The following is an 18449-nucleotide window of genomic DNA, read 5'->3' as shown; positions in this document are numbered from 1 at the left end:
AGGAAAATCCTGGATCTGAAAATCCATTCCTTTCATTGAAAAATAATTTAATTTTACAAGATAAGTTATTAAAATGGATTACCTTTGATTGAAGATGAATTTTGAAAATGCAAAATCAGTTGTCTCAGTTTCAATAAAAGTTGCAAAGTGAATATCTTGAGTTGCTAAAATTGCTTTGAAATCCTACCTCTGTGAGACTGATTTATCTACTATGATTGTTATTAAAATAAATAGAGAAGCAATTCATATAAATATTGTTCCCAATGAGTAATATTGTCCTTATTTCAACTTAGATCAGTTAATAGGGTAGAAGCTTATGTGTCACATTAAAAACTTTAAATAGTAATACACACAGCATTCAAAGTGTGTGTGTAAACATTTAATGTGAGGAATTGCTACTTCATAACTTTATTGCAAAATGATAAAAAGTTATGAGTGTAATAGCTATTCTCTATTAATTACCTATAGGCACACTTTCAATGAATAACATGTACAGCTCTCCTAATTCTTTTATTTTTTCCTGTGTTTTGTTCCAATTTTATTTATTGGAATGTACTTTTATGTATTTTGCATCTCTGAATTTGAGAAAAAAATGGTGCTTGTATTTTATATATCTTTTTTCATTTTCACATTATCAAAAGCTGCATACTTGAAAATGTTGGTACCACTTCTCTAGAGGTCTCTTGTCATGGAGAAATGGCTCTCACTATTTAATGAATATCTACTCTATGCAACATACTGTGAAGGCAAATAAGGGATTAATAAGAGTAGAACATGGTTCTCTCACCTCACGCTTTTTCCTGTCTCACTGTTTACATTAGCCCTGACACCTGAAACAATTTAAGATCATCAGTATAAGTAATTCAGTACTAAGTCACCTCACTCCACCACCTACCTTTTGAGGGCAAAAATTAGCTTCAAGGTATTCCTAACTATAACCTTTGAATTTACATTTCACAAACTGGTGGGATTTTTTCCCTTCCTATTTTTATGACAAACTTCCATTTCTGGCTATTAAAAAAAGTGTAACTCTCTCTTTATCCAATGTATGGATGGATGAATAGAAAAATGGGGACAAAAACTAAATGACAAATAGGGTGGGATGGGGGGATGATTTAGGTGTTCTTTTTTACTTTTGTTTTTTATTCTTATTCTGTTTCTTTCTGGTGTAAGGAAAATGTTCAAAAATACATTGGGGTGATGAATGCACAACTGTAAGATGGTACTGTGAACAGCTGGTTGTACACCATGGATGACAGTATGGTATGTGAATATATCTCAATAAAACTGAATTAAAAAAAAAATCAAAAAAAAAAAAAAGTGTAACTTTGTAGGAGAGTGGGGATTTTATTTGTCCAAATGAGTAACTTTTAACTGCTCAATTTCAAATTGCCAGAAGTCTGTTTGCTCTTTTGTGCTTCATGGTGTTTACATTCAACCTTCTACTTGGCCCAATATTGGATAGAGTTTAGGCTGCCAAGTACCATGTCAATCCATGGAATGTCAGACATGACAAAAGGCAGTTGTGGTGTGACTGTCCCTTTATAGCATCTTTAAAGGAAAACTTACTACTTTTTATGGGTGGTGGCTGCCAACTGTTATTTCAGGAACAAGATATACTGTGTTTTGCTTTACAGATATGAAAAGAATAATATCTGTAGGTCTTCCTTTTCTACAGAGAGCATGTCCTGACTCTTCCTCATCCCAAGGATCCGTTGTGAGGGTTCTACCAGCTTCTAAGTAAATCTATCTGAATTGCACCCTTGGGGATTGAGGAGATAACCGCAAGGTGGTTCTGTGGACCAACTCAACTCACTGTGAAACAGATATGGCCACAACTCCATTTGTCACCTGGACTCCATATAGCATTTCAGGTCCTTTAGAAGCAAGGTCAGCTCAGACCCCATATCTAACAGTCTTTGAAAGATCTAGCATTCTACTTTCCCCACTGCCAGTTATCCTAGTCAGTAGTAGCAGGTCCTTTTGTAGAAGGATCTGTGAAATCTTTATCATATTTACTTGCGTGGTGGTATTGCAGGGCCCTTCCTCAAGGACACCAAGCCTTTTCTCAACCAGTAGACCCTAAGTCTGTAACTGCTGCAGCTCATGTCAATCTTCTGTTCTCCAGCTCTCATTTTTCTTATACAAATTAGATAACACCCTAGTGAGTTGTCCACCCATCTTTTCCATGGTTGACCATAGATCCCTGATGGTCAAAGCACTGCAATTGCCATCCCGGCCTCACTGTCAATTATACTGACTAGCCTCTGCCAGTGTGGAATTCTATCATTCCCATTGATTTGAAAGAGCACAATACCATTACAGCATCGCCTACTGCCAACTCCAGCCAACGGAGGACATGATGCAATGCCACTGACTAGTGTACTCATCCCTTGAGTGAAGGATGTGACCCCTTGGCCCTCCTGTGATCATGTTCAGATGAAGTCCTCTGGTCTTTCAGAATAAATCCATTCTCGCATTACCGTCTTTGAACCTTTTGACCTCTTCCTCAATACTCTGCCAAGGCAGTTCCAGCATCTCCATTTAATTTACTATAAGCCATCATGTGCCCAGGCTTCAGTGAGCCATCTAGTGTATGAGGACCAGGTGTCTGTGCCAGAAATTGAACCACAGGTCACAGGATAGTGCTCCCATGTAGACAAGTTATCACTGATGCAGCCTTGATTCACCCATTGCCATTTGCCTACCCAGATATGTCTCCCCAGTACATATCAGTGGGTCCTCAACGTCCTTCAGCAGGAAGCTGAAGGCTGTGCTGAGACCTGACGCTAATTAAGGATGCTAAGATACGGACTTTGCAGGGTCTTCAGGCAAGAAGAGGCTGCTGTCCTCCAGCAAGAAGGGTCTGAAGGGTCTGTTATTGGTCCAGAAGGGTCAGAGGAAATTGGGAGTTCAAGATTCTTGAACTTGTCCACCAAATCACCCAATTGCAAGTCTCAGGGAGTTAACTCCCCAGACCCCTGGGTTGTGCCAAGAGGTTTCCTAAGAAGTCCCGCACCATGGTGTCAGAGAAACTAGGGTAGAAAGTGAGGTGCACAGGGAGTGGACCCAAGGTGAAGTGCTGTGTAGTTCTGGTCTCAGTAGCAGTGGCTAAGGAGATGGAGTAAAGAGAATTAAAGTTTTGTACAAGGAATGTCCAAAACAGGGTTCTCCACAAAACTGTTTACAGCTGTTTACAAGATGAGGTCAGAAAAGCACTTCACTTTAAACCCAGAATTTCCAGTATGAAAGATACATTCACAGGATTCACAGAAGGCCAGTGTTGTTTCTGCAGTGTTTCAAACCCCAGAAGATGAATTAAATTTTGAAGAAAGCAGTATTGAACTAGAATCAAATGTGATTGTCTTGGCTGATAACAATGACAATGGCAATAATGGTAGTGGTTACCATTTACCAACCGTTAGCTGAAAACTGGCATCTGGACTAAATGTTCTAATTACTTACTTAATTTTCACAACCACCCTATAAAGCAGATAGGATGCCCAGTTTAACAGAAAAGGAGCTGACTCCAGAGAAATAAAGTAGCTTCTCTACAGTAAAATAATGTCACGAGTAGAGCTTGAATTTGATCCTAAATTTATCCAACTCTCAAAAGTTAACCATCTGATTTTTTAAACAAAATTTTGGTGTTAACATATATATAACACAAAATTTTCCATGTTAACCACCTTCATGTGTATAATTCAGTGATTGAATTACATTCACAGAACTTTTTCATCATCCCAAACAGTAGCAATAGCTCCCCATTCTTCCCTTTTTCCAGCCCCTAGTAATCTCTAATCTCCTTTCTGTCTCTAAGAATTTGCTTAATCTAGATATTTCACATAAGTAGTAAAATCATAAAGTATTTGTCCTTTTGGGTCACTTGTGATTGGCATTCATCAAGATGAAGCAATTTCAAGGAATTTGAATAGCGATAACCTCTGCAATCAGCCTTTCTTCAGATCTTGATAATTATAAATGTTGAACTGCCATCCCTGAAATACTACTTTTAAGAAAACTTCTGATTGGTGGGGCACTGTTGGCATTGCTAAGAGTGGCACCTAGAAAGATCCTATTACAGCTTGTCATTTGAGGTATTACATGTAATATGTTCCAGCAACAAGCTGAGGCAGGTGCAGGGGTCAGTGGTTGATCTGGAGGAGTTGGGTCTGGAGGTGGGAAACCACCTTTGTCACACCTTTCTCTGCCGCCTCCAATAGGAGCCAGCACTGCTGAGTGGTTTCGGAAGTGTGGTGATGGGACTTGCCTTTTCTTCTGTGGCCTGCAGTCCTGCATGGTGACACCTTTGTCCATACCTGAGAATGAAGGAGCAGGATGGGAAGCCACACATGGGGTCTTATTTCCAAGCTTCTGGAGGCGTTGGTGATTCTCAAGCCAACTCGAGTTTCTCTAAGTGTTGGTATTTCTTCCTTAATGGCAGCATTTCCCCCCTTTGAACAGCAAACCTCATCAGTTTAACCCCTTGTTTAATATTATATAGAAAATTGTATCCACTAATTGTCTGATAGAAATCATTGATGATTATATCCCGGAGTGTCAAAAGTCTTTCTGGTTGAGAGCCAGTTCCTATTATTTCAGTGACTTTAACATCAACACTAGTTTTATTGGGCACTTACTATGTGCCATCACTGTGCCAAAATGCTTTATTACCTTGTTTAATGCTCACAGTAGCTGTGTCAGATCATTCTTTCATTATCCCTTTAAAGAAGAGGAAATTGAGACTTGGAGGGTGTAAGTGCCTTGCCCATGGCATGCAGCAGGCAGCAGATTGGAATCTGGTCCAGGTCTGTCTGATTTCAGTGCCCTGGCACTTAACTGGACTTTTAAAAAAAGAGAGAGAAAAATATTTCACATACCATAAAATTCAACCTTTTAACATGTACAAGTCAGTGGTTTGTAGTGTATTCACAAAGGTGTGCAACTGTCTCCACTAATTCCAGGACGATTTCATCATTCTAGAAAGAAATCCTGTACCCAATCACTCCCCAATCCTCCCTCCCCACTGCCTCGGGCAACCACTAATCTACTTTTTGTCTCTGGATTTGCCTGTTCTGGACATTTTGTATAAATGAAATCATACAATATGTGGCCTTTTGTGTCTGGCCTCTTTTGCTTACTGTAATGTTTTCAAGGCTCATCCATGTTGTAGCATATATCAGTACTCATTCCTTTTATGACAGAATAGTAGTCCACTGTATGGATATAACACATTTTGTTTATCTATTTATCAGATGATGGACATTTGGGTTGCTTCCACTTGTGGTTACTATGAATAATGTTGCTGTGAACATTCATGTGCATGTTTTTGTGTGGTTGTATGTTTTCAATTCACTTGGTTATATACCAAAAAGTGGGAATGGCTGGGTGACAGGGTAACTATGATTTAACTTGACTTTTACTTGAAAACTCTTGGAGTCATCGTCTCAAATTATGAAACTATAATAAGGCAATTTGGAGGCAATGTTTTAGAAGACTACTATATTATAAAAAGGCAGATTCCCTCAGCTATAAAAGAGGGGGCTTTTCCTTTGGAGCTGTGTAATTATTTTGCTAAGATTATCCGTTGGCAAGCAGTGTTGTTATAACGGAGTGTAATTACACAGAGTCCCAGTGTGTGGGCTAGAGAGCCATGATTTACACAGCAAATAGCTGTTTCCGTCTCTGTTATCATGACCCGTCACTGGAAAGTGTTCAAGTGTTTTTCATGTGTAATTTGATAAAAACAAGACATGAACTAAATAAGGTGCTGTTCTTGGTGTCTTCTCTTTCCCAACAACTGAGCATTTAATGTGGGCCCAGTGGATGGTGTAATTTGCTTCTGCTACGGAAGCTGTGGCTGTCACAGGTCAGCCTCTACTGTCAGATATTTTCTAGTTAATGATGTTCAGGCAGTGATTGTTCTTTTACTCAAACATGCTTACCCACAACAACAACAACAACAACAACAAACAAACTCAAGTTAAAGGCTTATTCTTACCCGACTATTTGAAGACCTAGGCTACTTCTCAGAGGTGAGTACTAGACAAAAACCCCAGTGCCCAGTGCTCTTGCCCTCTGGGACTCTCATGCCTCACAGTTCACATTCACATAGTGTGCCAGTTTGGATATATTATGCCCCCCAAAAACCCATATTCTTTAATGCAGTCCTATGGGGGCAGACTTATTCATCTTTTTGATTATAGTGTGACCTCTTGATTGAATGTTTCCATGGAGATTTGACCCTGCCCATTCAGGGTAGGTTGTGATTAGTTTATTAGTTTACTGGAGTCCTTTAGACAGCAGAGAGGCTAACGTGCCCTGGGATATACTAAGCCAGGAGACCCAGATGCTTGCTGATGCTTAGAGATGCTTGGATATGCAGACAGAAGGCCATTTGGAGATGTTAAGTTAAGAGATGAAACCCAGAGTTTGCCCCAGAGAAGCTAAGAAAGTGAGACCCCCAGACGCTTAGAGAGAAACACTTTGGGAGAAAGAGGCAAGGACACTTAGTTGCTGAGAGAGGGGAGCTGAAACACAACCCGGGATCAACAGATGCCAGCCAAGTGCAGCTGACAGAGGTGTTCTGGATGCCATCAGCCATTCTTCAGTAAAGGTGTCCTCTTATTGATGCCTTAGTTTGGACACTTTAATGGCCTTAGGTCTGTAAATTTGTGACTTAATATATGCCTTTTATAAAAGCCAATCCATTTCTGCTAATTTTCATAATAGCAGCTCTAGCAAACCGGAACACATAGGATACATTTGAATGTTCCATAGATGTATAGAAAACATCTGCTTAAGTGGAGCCTTCATATGTGTGCCCTATGACCCCAAATTTCCACATGTGTATATGTTTATTCACCTAAAAATATGCACAGAATATGAAAGTACCCAAAAGCCCATCAACAGAATAATGGATAAATGAATTGTGGTATATTCACATAATGGAATAGCAGAATGAAAGAACTACAACTAAACCAACAATATAGATGGATCACAAATATAATGTTAAGTAAAAGAAACCAGGCAGAAAAGAACCCTATGTGATTCCATTTATATTAAGTTCAAAAACAGGCAAAACTTACCTGTGATGTTAGAAATGCGGACAGTGGTTACTCTTTGGGGACTAATGATTAGAAAGGGGCATAAAAGGGATTTGGAGATACCTGTAATTTCTTTTCTTGATCAGGGTGCTAGATATGTTCTGTTTGTGAAAGTTCAACATGATGCACACTTATGATTTGTGCACCTATTTTAATCTTAAATTTATATTTAAATATTCATTCTTTTAAAAATACACACATATATATATTATTTATATACATAAAATCATTTCTAGGTTTTCCCTACCTCTAGTGTTGATTCTAAAATAAAACGTTAACTGATGTAGACAATGGAAACTTAATATATACATTATGTTAGAGAATCCCTTCAGTTATTCAACAAATACCTAATGAGTAGAGACTGGGTTGATGGAATACTTCTAGTTTGTGAAGGGATGGTATGATGGTTAATTTCATGTGTCAACTTGGTTAGGTTATGGTGTCCAGTTGTTTGGTCAAACAAGCACTGGCCTGATTGTTGCTATGATGGTATTTGGTAGATGGATTTATATCATTAGTCAGTTGATTGCATCCTTATGGCTGATTACATTTAAAATCAACAAAGGAGATTGTCTTCAGCAGTGAGAGGAATCTCCACATCCAATAAACTGGAGACCTTAAAGCAAGAACTGATGATTTCAGCAGTGAGAAAGAAGAATTTTTTATCTCTACCTCAGCCAGCCCGCTTCTCCTGGGGAGTTCAACTTTATCGGAATTTCCAACTTGCGGCCTGCCCTATGAAATTCAGACTCGCCAGTCCCCATGATGTGTGAGCCAATTCCTGTAATAAATCTCTTAATATTTCCCATATATCCTGTCAGTTGTTTATCTGGAGAGCCCTAATACAGAGGGGATTTGAGAGGAACCAGGAATTGAGAGGGATTGAGTTGAGGTACCCCCCCCCTTTTTATCAAAAGCTACATGTCACGCTGGTATGCTCATTGCCTTCTCATGTTGTCCTCCATCTGAACCCCTCACTGCCTTCCCCCTTTTCTTACTCTCTATCACCTTCTTCCCACCTCCATGCTCTTTGTTTTGACATTGGGCTAGATATAAATTATAATTCAAAAGGTGACCTGTTTGAGGTTAGAGAATGTGCAGCATCGTCCTTCTCAAGGGCTTTGGGAGAATCCCCCAAGGAAAGGGCTGTGAGGACTGAAATATCCACCCAGAAGAGGGTCTGGATTCTCCTCCCAAGGGCCTCCCCAGGGACCTGGGTCCCAGACCTCAGAGAGCGGGGGAGAGCTAAGCCCAACAGGGAAGGCTCCACCACCTACCCTAGTGAATCCAGACTTGCCCTTTGCAGAAAGAAAACAGTCTCTTCAAGTCACTTGCTATGAGAAAACAAAGAGAGGGCACAGGGTTAACCTGGGCCTCTTACACAGAAGGTAGACGGCCTTATGCTCAGTAATTTCTCAGGTTGACCCTTTCTCCTGAAAGTTCTTGAAGTCAACTAATTAAACCTATTTTAATTTGTGAAAATAATTTGACTATGATAATAATGAGAAAATCCTGAGAGAGATGACTCTTTTAAGATTGTTTAAAACTCTTGGGAATAAATATCCCTGGGGCTAATTCTAAGCATATAGTAAGTGATTCAAGGTCAGTGTCATTTCTGTTCCTGCTGCTTTCATTTTAGGAACTTATTTTTCTTGTTTAGATGTGGCAGAATTTTAATTTTGGGTAATTCACAACAACTGATGATAATTTGGTATGTTTGTCATGTGATATAATTATTGGCTGAAGAAGTTTGTGAGCCAAACTTGCTCCTGGTTAATAATCTATGACTGAAACTTAAAATGTGGGCCGTATCCAATTTGAAGGAGATTTAGCTAGGAAATAAGTTCTAGAAAGAGGCTGAGCGTGAGGGGAACAGATTTGGAAGCAGGGCCTTCCCCTAGCACCTCTGCCACTGTTTAGAGTCCCCTCTATCTCCGTGGTGGGAGTCCACCCAGGTGAGGAAAAGCACAAGCTGCAGTGTTGTCTAGAGTACATTTTCCTTGTCTTATTATCTCTGTGTGAAGACCTGAATACGAGGAGAGAATCACAAAGACCCTGACTGCTGGCGACTGGATATCCTAATCCCCTACTTCTGCAGGGACATTGGATCCCAATTACGCTTGATACCAAAGCTGAGCTCTGTGCCATGGTGTGTGCTGGCTAAGGCCGAGAGACTTGACTCTCTGTGGGTGGTGATGGTGTAAAGGAGGTAGGGAGGATTAGCTGTTGAAAAGTATTTGAAAACCGACTTGGAGAGTTTAGCCTCCCATTGACTTTATACATGCACACATACACACCTAGTATTTCCTGGGTGCTTCCTCTGTGCCAAGCTCCAGACTACCTGTTTTTCATCCACTCCCTCAGGCAATCCTCTTAGCTTCCTTATGAAGTCATTAGCTGCTGTTACTATGCCTGTTTTACAGATGAGGACTTTATACCCTGAAGAAGTTAGAAGTTACATAACCCACTCCTGTCTCAGCCAACCTTGGAAGACAATTGAGATGGGAGACCTATTTCACTTTCTGTAAACAATGTCATGGAAAGCATCCACACCATCCCCAGTGTTTTCAGGCCCTGCCTGTCTCCTCTTGTAGGTGATAGATAATATCAGCCTAAAATCAATTCTAACCCAGACAGGCTTGCTGGTAATTGCAGGTTTTAAAGAGTCATTAGAGAAAGTCATGTGGGTGAAGGGGAATGGGGATGGGGGGAGGAGCATGCCTCAGAGTATTAGGAATTTCTAGTATCATATGAATATTATGATACAAAATAGTTCAGTGGCAGAGTTATTGAATGAAATGGGACTCCTGAAATGAAAACAGGGTCCAGAAAAGTTAAAACCCATTTCCCAGAGATCACATAGCAGACATTTATGAGCAAAAGAAATCTGTGTACAGCAGGTCCCCCGAAAGGTATTAGGCTTTCGGCTTGCAGGCTTCCTCCAGCCCAGAGATAAGGCCTCTGTCCTCTAAGAAATACAGTGGAAGAAATATTGCTGAAAACCAAATTACAGTGGTAAATCATAGTTGGTGTTTGCCTCTGAGCACTCATGCTAATCCTAGACTTCCCTCGTCATGTTTAGGACTGTGTGCAGGAGTGCGTCCAGACACTTAGTTCCTGGCTAGCAGAGCAGATTCGTGGCTTATTCCTGGCTTTTTCATGCCATGGGGAAGAATTGAAAGCTGATGCCCTGGCACAACTCTATTTCAATTCTCGGAGTTTCCCGTGGGCCGAGTCGGCTGGCGGCTGGAGAGACACCATGGGGGGCAGTTAACACTCATTGGCATGAACCCCTGCTCCTGCTGGCATCACACGGTCAGCTAGTGCCCCCCTGCCCTCTGCTACCCATCCAGAAGGAGTGAAAGAAGGCCCTCTTACAGCAATACGTAGCATTAGAACTGCTCTTAGCCCCAGGAACCTGACTGCAGTGGGGTCCATAGTGAGAGACCCCAAAGCATTCATAAGTTTGAAGTGACCTGTGGCATCCTGGCCTCTTGGCCATGAGGGCATGTGTGAGTGACTTTAAAAAGGAAGCACAGTTTAGGGCAGTGAAACTGTATGAGATACATATGATACCATATTGGTGGATACATGATATTGCACATTTGTCAAAACCCATACAGCTGTACACACGAAGAGCAAACCCTAAGGCAAACTATGGACTTCAGTTACTAAAACCATCTCAATATTGTTTCATCAACTGTGACAGTTGTACCACACTAATGCAAGACATTAATAATAGGGGAAACTGTGTGGGTGTGAGATGCTGTATGGGAACTGTACTTTCTGTGCCATTTTTCTGTAAACCTAAAATTGCTCTAAAGACAAAGCTTATTATCTAAAAAAAGGAGGCAAGCCTATGATTATAAGTGACTCAGACAAGTAACTGATAGTTATTGAGCATCCATACGTGTAAAGCGTTTGTGTTCGTTTCTTATGACTGCTGTAGCGAATTGCCACAAACTGGATGGCTTAAAACAACAGAAATTTATTCTCTGACAGTTCTGGAAGCTAGAAATCTGAAATCAAGGTGTTGGCAGCGGCTCACGCCCCTTGAGGCTCTAGGGGAGGATCCGTTCCTGGCTTTTCTACCTTTTGGTGGTTCCAGGCATTCCTTAGCTTGTGGCCACACCACCGCAATCTCTACATCTGAGGTCACATTGCCGCCTCTTCTGTCTTATAATGCCTTCTGCCTCTCTCTCAGGTGTGACTGCACTTAGGGCTCACCTGGGTAATCCAGGATAAGGGCCTCCTCCCCAAATCCTTGCCTTAACCCACCTTTTGCTATATAAGGTAATACTCACAGATTCCAGGAATTCAGATGTGGACATATCTCTTTGGGGCCACCATTCAGCCCACTGCTCCTTCCTTCATTTAGTTGGCTACACGAAGAACAGGAGCAGCCCTTGCTCCTAGGAGTCTGTAATCTAGTTGGACAAGCACCGACATGTGCATGTATTCAACAAGCATTCACTGTTCGCGTCATATGCCCGGCTCTGTGCTTGCAGTGGGTTAGCAGAGAGGGAAGGAAACATAGCCCATGTCCTGAGGAACTTCAGAGTCTGAGAGGAAAGACGACATTTAAAACAAGGCTAACCCTTAAGAATTTCAGTCTCATGCAGTCCAGTGTTTGTATGTAGTTGTTCAAAATAGCAGAATTCAAAGAACAAAACTTATTTTAAAAATAACTTTAATCAGTAACTTGTTTTTCTCAAAAACTCATAATCCCCACAATTTTCATGTTCTCCTTTTCTTCCCCTAATTTTCTCATATTACACAATGTTCAGAGCCTATTGGTCACCACAACCCTGCAGCATCCTCCAGAACTCTCAAAATTTGAGGGACTATTGAAAGAGGAACCTTTGAATGAGAGAGAGGAATAATCCAAGGGGTGGTAGGAGACAGAGGAGAGCGGGTTCCAGAAGCCAAGGGAGGGAGTAGCAGGCCCGAGGAACAGGCAAAGTAAGAGCTGAGAGTGACTATTGCATTTGGCAGTTAGGGTAACTTAAACACAGTTTCAGTGGGAAAATGGGGGTGGGGGTGAAAGAAGCAAGATCAAAGCAGATTTAAGCAGTGGGTGGAGTTAAGATATGGTTTGGGGTTTGTTTTTGACATCTGTGCCTTAACCCAACAAGGTTTGAGGGTGGTGAGAAGAAAATTCTTGAGGAGCTGTGGCGCCGTCCAGTGTGTGTGTGCGCTGACAGCCCTGTGTCACTGGGTAGGGGCTGTCCGAGGTAATTCTTAGGGCCTCAGGAGCTGTAGCCTTCTACTTCTGGGAAGAAGGAGGAGAGGAGAAAAACGACACCCCACTTCTGCTTTCTCAGAGGAACAGCCTGCCTCATCCGAGGGGAAAGGAGAAAGGTTAGCTGGCTAGGTTGGCACCTCCTCTGTTTTCATGGGATCCACAGGCACCTGAAGATTAATTAGTGACTAGAGAGAACAATTCATCATTAGTTTCCATTGTCGTCCATTTAACAGACGTTATAGGCCACCTGTGTTCCAGGTACCATGCTAGGCACTGATACAAGATGCCCAAAACAGGGTTTCTGCCCTCAAGTAGTTACGTATTCCATGGAAACCAGTCCTTTAGCAAGTCACAGCAATTGCAGTGTGAGGAGAGCCAATGGAAAACTGGAAGAGAACCATAGAAGGAACGATCATCTTGGCCAGGGAAAGGTGGGGGCAGCAGAAGGCTCAGTGGAAGTGACCTGGTCTGAGTTTTGAGGATGTGTATGGTCATATGGCTAAGAGATGGGAGGGCTCAGTTTTGGAAGCTCCGGTGGTCTAGCAGTGCCAGTCTATCAACAAGTTGTTATTGTTCCATGAAGGAAGTGGAGGTCTCTCCACCACAAGCCTTCTTTCAGTCATATCCTCACTCAGTGATATGTCCTTTTGCCTTATATTATTTTTACATCTGTTGGCAGGTCTTCTTGATGGTAGATTATGTCAGGTTTCCTGAATAATATCCAGATGTCACTTAACTTCCACTGCAACAGCCTTATATACCTCTTACAAAGATTCAGTAAGTGTCAGATTCAGAAGAGAAACTTACTGTACGTGAAATGGCTTGAGAAATAAGCAAATAAGTTCCTTTGCAACGGTGGGGTGTGTAAAATGAGTCATGGACTTACTAAAGAGATGCAGTTTCTGCCCCTGTTGTTTGTCTTTTGCAAATAGCACTCATGGACACCAGGCTCGGTGGTCAGAATCAGGCTGTTCTGTCCTCCCTGACAATATTGTTACGGGTCCTACCTGTGGGAGTAGGCACTCTCGGGAGAGGGAAATGCCCAGGAAGCTTTGAGAAAATTAATCACTCCCTACCTTGCACTTCTGTTGTGCTCAGTTTGTATTTCTCTTCTGGCACCTGGCCTTTTGGATCCTGATTGTGGCTTATCAGTTGCCAGATGTTGAGTTTCTTCAAAGTAGGGAGTGAGTCACATTCATTTCTGCTCTACCCACACTTGTCCACCAGCAGTGATCACAGTATCCCAATAGTGACTACTTTCAGATAAATTAGTTGAGTATTGTACATTAAAAATCAGTTTGTCTTATCGTTCTGCTGGTAACTTGTTTCTCTAGTGGAGTTCAACCTTTCCACAATGCACTAGCCTGAGTTCATGGCTATCCACCGACCCTTGGTGTAAGTCAGAGAATGGCCAAAGCAGAATCCCAGTTCAATGCCCATAGGAACTGTTACCCTCTGGAAAATGGGGACGGCTTTGGACAGGGAAGGTGCTCAGAGGGTTTGTGCTGACAGAGTAAGGTTGTTCTCCCACCTCCAGAACTAGTAATTCTGGTTTTAGAAACAAAGAGGAAAATGTGGGGATATTGGCTCAAGTCAAAATGAAAACCCTCATTCTTTCTCTGATCTCTCCAGCTGGGAAGTTGATTTTCTGTTGCTTCAACAAGTGGCTGGAGGACACACCCAGGATGTCTAGGGCCAGTAACATATATTCTGTTTGCTTATAACAGCTCCTGAAGGGCTCTGCTCCCTGTTTTCTCACTTTCCCCTTCCCTGCAGAAACTGTTCAGAGGAGGGTTTAGGGAGACAAACTGTGGGTTTACAAATGTCCAGGACAGCTGCTCAGCCAGGCACTTCCTGTGCTGCTGCAGTCGCTGGGCTGGAACTCTCTGCCGAGGAGGGCGGAGCGTCTGGGTCCCGCAGTTCCCCGAAGTGTTCATGTTCCTAACTGTTGTCATGAAGGCAGTTCTTTACAGATTTTGACCCGTCCTGTGTCTCCTCTACCTTGCAACACATGCATTTGTCTCTTCTCCCTTCGTTACTGCAACTTCGTTTCTCTGTCACCAGAGCGTCATTCAGAAACACGCCTCTGTGAATGATCCCCTGGTTCTTCAGTCAGGGCTGAGTTACAGGTCCCCTGTACACGGGAGGGAGCCGCCCAGCAAAATCTGAAGACCCGGGACTCTCAGAAGCTGTGCTGAGCAGACTAGGAAGCCACGCAACATGCAAGCTGAATGGATGTTTTCATAAGCTTCTAGATGTGATTCAGTCGGCAGAGGAGGCTAAAGGGAAAAAGGCAGCAAGCACTGTAGTGTAAATCACTGCAGATCCACTGAGTGTGACAGCCCTAGGAAGCTAATGGTCTCTCCAGGAAAGAACTGACTGCAGTTATCCAGAAATAGAACACGATGTAGAAAGGGGAGAACAGACCCCCCGAATGTGAGTACAATCTCTGTTTGACACGGGGTTTGGAGTGGCAGGAGCAGAGCGAGTTGTAACTGATGGTGTGCCCTCACTGCCACCATGGTTCCTGTGAGCCTGTGGACGGTCTGTGGGTGGGCTGTGCACAGTGTCTGCCTGGGACTTTTGTTGGCAGGTCTCTTCCAGAATATTTTGCCTGTCAGGAAACTGATATAGCGACTTTGGGATATTGGTACCAGGAGACTGTTATGAATCTCCAAGAAAATAGCGAAGCAAATCTCATAGACCTTTTACTGTAAAAAGAAAACTGATCACGTCACAGGCCAAACAACTCAGTGTCCCTCTGGCATTTGTGATGAGAGATAATTGACAAATTGGAGAACAGTGAAAATGGGGCAGTGGGCTGAGAAGAAGGAGGAAAAGCTAAATTTCTTTCTGGATTCAGAGTTCTCACTACATACATATGCTCATGCATTTATTTCATTTCTGCCTAAGGAACTGGCAAGCAGATTTGCATTTCAGGTTTTCCTCCAGAACACTGAAAAGTGTCACCATGACAAGAGGGATGTGGTTGATAGACTTGGGGCAGAAGAAATCCCTCACCACCAGCCATGGGTGGTGTCTTAAATGATACCTGGAAGAGGATGCTCAGATTTAATGGGGGAAAAGGGCTGCTACACTGGGGTACCCGTCAGACTGGCAGCGAAGTTGCTGCTCCACCACCCTTCCCACTACCCACCCCAGCCAGGCCTGATTTGTCAGTTCAGAGGCATCAGATGAGAAGCAGGGTATTTTATAACTCCAAAAGGGATCATTATTCTAAATGGGAGGTAAGGACAACAAGGATTTAGGACAGTTGTCATTGGAGAGGTGAACAGCAAGCTGACTTAGTGCTGTCTCTGCTGACTCCATATCCCCACCCAAGACCAGTGGTGTGGGAGGAAGCAGAAAGGACAACCTGGTCACTGGGATCCTTTCCCAGCCACACAGTGTGAATACAGCTGCAGGTGAATGCCAGAGGTTCTAGCAGTGAGGCCATTATTGAGTTCAAACTGAGAATGAGGTTGAGAAATCCAAGCATGCTGTGATGGTGTTAGCAGCATAATAGGAATTGGAAACCTGGAATCGTGTTCCCAGTGTTGCAAGCAGTTTAGGGGCAACTCTGGTGTTGGTGGTGTTGGGGGAGTATCCAGAATCTCATGGGAGCAGCCCATCCTAGAGGCTGCTCTGTGCCTCATCCAGTGGACTGTGGACTGTGGGCTGATGGTGCTGGAGGGGTCGGAGTGGGAAGCATTCGTTATTTTATTATTTTATTTACACACACTCCAAACCCATACCAAAAACTTCCACCCTTTCCCTGCCTTGGAGAGCATTCTTAAGTAGCTGTAACTGAAAAGCAAAAAATGAAGCATTTTTTCTGTCTCTTAAAAAAAAAAAAAACACCATAGTAGGTGCTGGACTTATCTTAGCAAGGAGCTGTTTAGTCATAATCTGAACAAGGCTTTGTCAGTAGCTTGCAACGGTAGCAAGAAATGTTCCTTGTCTTTAGTCTCAGTATCTTAGAGGCTAAATTCATTGCATGGGATAGGTGGCTGAGAGGGGAGTGGATGTCTGGGTAGCACAGACAGCTTTGCCCCTTGCATCCATTGCTGAGGAGGCTGGACAGCTCTGTTGGTCTCAGGCAGGTACCTCAGCTCCTGGCTGTACTGAGGGTGCAGCAAGTTCTCTAACCCCAGGGGCTAAGCTCTGGGGTAGGTTTTTAGCCATGATAATATTTAAGTGAACTGGGCCATTGTAACTGAAACATTCAAATGTGCATTGCAAGAAAGGTACAGGTGAAGTTGAGGTTTAGGTCAAGTGCTTGGGGATAGCAAATGATTAGTAAAGGGGGAGAAATTTGGTTGTGGAGCAGAGATCATTTAGGAAGACATAGCTAATACCTTATATTTTTCTGCTATTTGGGCTTGGAGTGATTTTGCAGTATTTGGGTAAACAGAGTAAAAGCTCAGTATAATTGGTTTAAATGTACCACAGATCACCTGAATAAAAGGAGACAGTGCATCTTAATGTTTACTGAAACAAACCACTTTCAAATAGTGTGACAGCCTGAAAACATAAAACCCAAACTACAATCCCTGTGAGACACCAGGAATTTCCAAAGGCATTTCCAGGTCTGCTCCTTGCAGTGCTTTGAGTTGCAATTTTATTCTTTCATTGGCTCATTCATTCAACACGTATTTCTGAGCTTCTTAGGGATCTCTGACTGTGGCTATCTGAGGAATCCCCTGCTTTGGGGGAATTCTCCATACTCTTCTCCAGTTCTCTTAGACTTCCAAGCCTTGTGAGCATGTATAAGATGGGTTTGGGAGGGCTCCTTCTCTTTCCTTGATATTTTTTACCTGCATTTTGGGCGACAGAGGGAGAAGAATGAGAAAACTTGATATTCACAAGTTAGGTGGATATGAATGCTCTTCTGAAGTTATAATGTTCGCATGTGGCCAACACTTTCATCTAATAAGATACCATCTTAATCCCCTCCACAGTCCTGGGAGAGCCATCTGCTCTCGTCTCTGTTTTTCATGTGAACATTTAGCCCCAGCCTCCCAGATTGGTGAAATCACCTGAGTGCCACAGGTGAATGAAAGGCAGGGTGGGATCTAGTCCAGACCTTTACCAGCCATACCAATGGCTTATCTTTAGAGATTTATTGGGGTTGACTGGAAGCAAGGTCTTCCTGGCCTTCAGAATTAGAATGTGTGGTAGGGTCTGGGATAAAGAATGGTGTCCCTTAGACACAGCATTTTCTTTCCTTTCCATTTGCACATATTGTTTTTTTAAATAAGTATTTTTTTAAAAAATACAAAGATGCCAACACTTCCTTGCTTGCCCACAGTAGTAGTGGATTGGCCCCCTTAAGCATTCCCTCTTTTACTCAAAGAATGAACCTTTCACCTTTGAAACAATTACCAATGGCTTTGATTTTGTCTAGTGGTGGCCCAAGGCTACTGGGAGGGGTCAGTCTTTAAAATCCTATTCATTTTGGTCATTTGGTGGAAAGAAGAGCTTAGGTTTACAACTAGGGACCCTGCAGGCCATGGCTTCTCCCACTCAGGCTTAGAATCCTATAGATGGTCTTGGTAGGCAGGAGATGGCCTGTGCCTTTGCCCAGCTCTCCATCTGTTCCAGAACTCAGGGAACTGCACTGTTTACAGTGACTGCAAAAAGGATGAACGAAGAGAATAGCAGTAAATGCCGGGAGGACACTTCAAGGAGAAGTCCCACTCCTGGAGGCCTCTCTGGGGGTGGTACACGGGCTAATGACCTACAGGGGAATTGGCACGTTAGGGATGGTGGACCCACCAAACACAGCCCGGAAGTTGCCTGCCGAGGAAGATGGGCCTGTAAACCAGGCAGTGTTTGGGAAGTGACGTCAGGCCTCTGCTGCCCAGGACAGAAATGTAGAGCAAGCCTCTCGGTTCTGTCGCACTCCTCTGGAGGTTGCCTGAGGAGGTAAGAAAGGAGGAAAGTTGGCACTTCCTGCTGCCTCCCCTTGAAGACTCCGTTCAGGGGCTTTGCTGTGCAGTGTGTGCTTCTCTTATTCCATCTCCCCCAGCCTCCCTCCCCTGAAATGTGTAATCAGCAGAACGCCCTACCATAGAGAGAAGGAGGTAGGTGGCCTG

The 18449-nt window shown here is 43.0% G+C and overlaps 1 protein-coding gene and 1 pseudogene across 6 annotated transcripts in view; one reads left to right on the top strand and one right to left on the bottom strand.

Annotated features, from left to right (window-relative positions):
- Window positions 1-14288, bottom strand: part of LOC119540585 — a 29351-nt pseudogene extending 15063 nt beyond the window's left edge.
- The window catches only part of ANKRD6 (ankyrin repeat domain 6), a 232501-nt gene that overhangs the window by 126394 nt on the left and 87658 nt on the right, over window positions 1-18449 (top strand). The window contains exon 1 of one of the 6 annotated variants that reach the window (XM_037843497.1): window positions 14746-14787. The exons of the other annotated variants lie outside the window; for them this stretch is intronic. The gene's annotated coding sequence lies outside the window, so the exon portion shown is untranslated. Of the gene's footprint in view, window positions 1-14745; window positions 14788-18449 lie in introns of those variants that run through there. 6 annotated transcript variants of the gene reach the window in all.

This window comes from Choloepus didactylus, chromosome 7 (assembly GCF_015220235.1).
Source record: "Choloepus didactylus isolate mChoDid1 chromosome 7, mChoDid1.pri, whole genome shotgun sequence".
Lineage (NCBI taxonomy): Eukaryota > Metazoa > Chordata > Mammalia > Pilosa > Megalonychidae > Choloepus > Choloepus didactylus.
The sequence above is the reverse complement of the archived record's forward strand: the minus strand, read 5'-3'. Positions and strand labels throughout refer to the sequence as shown.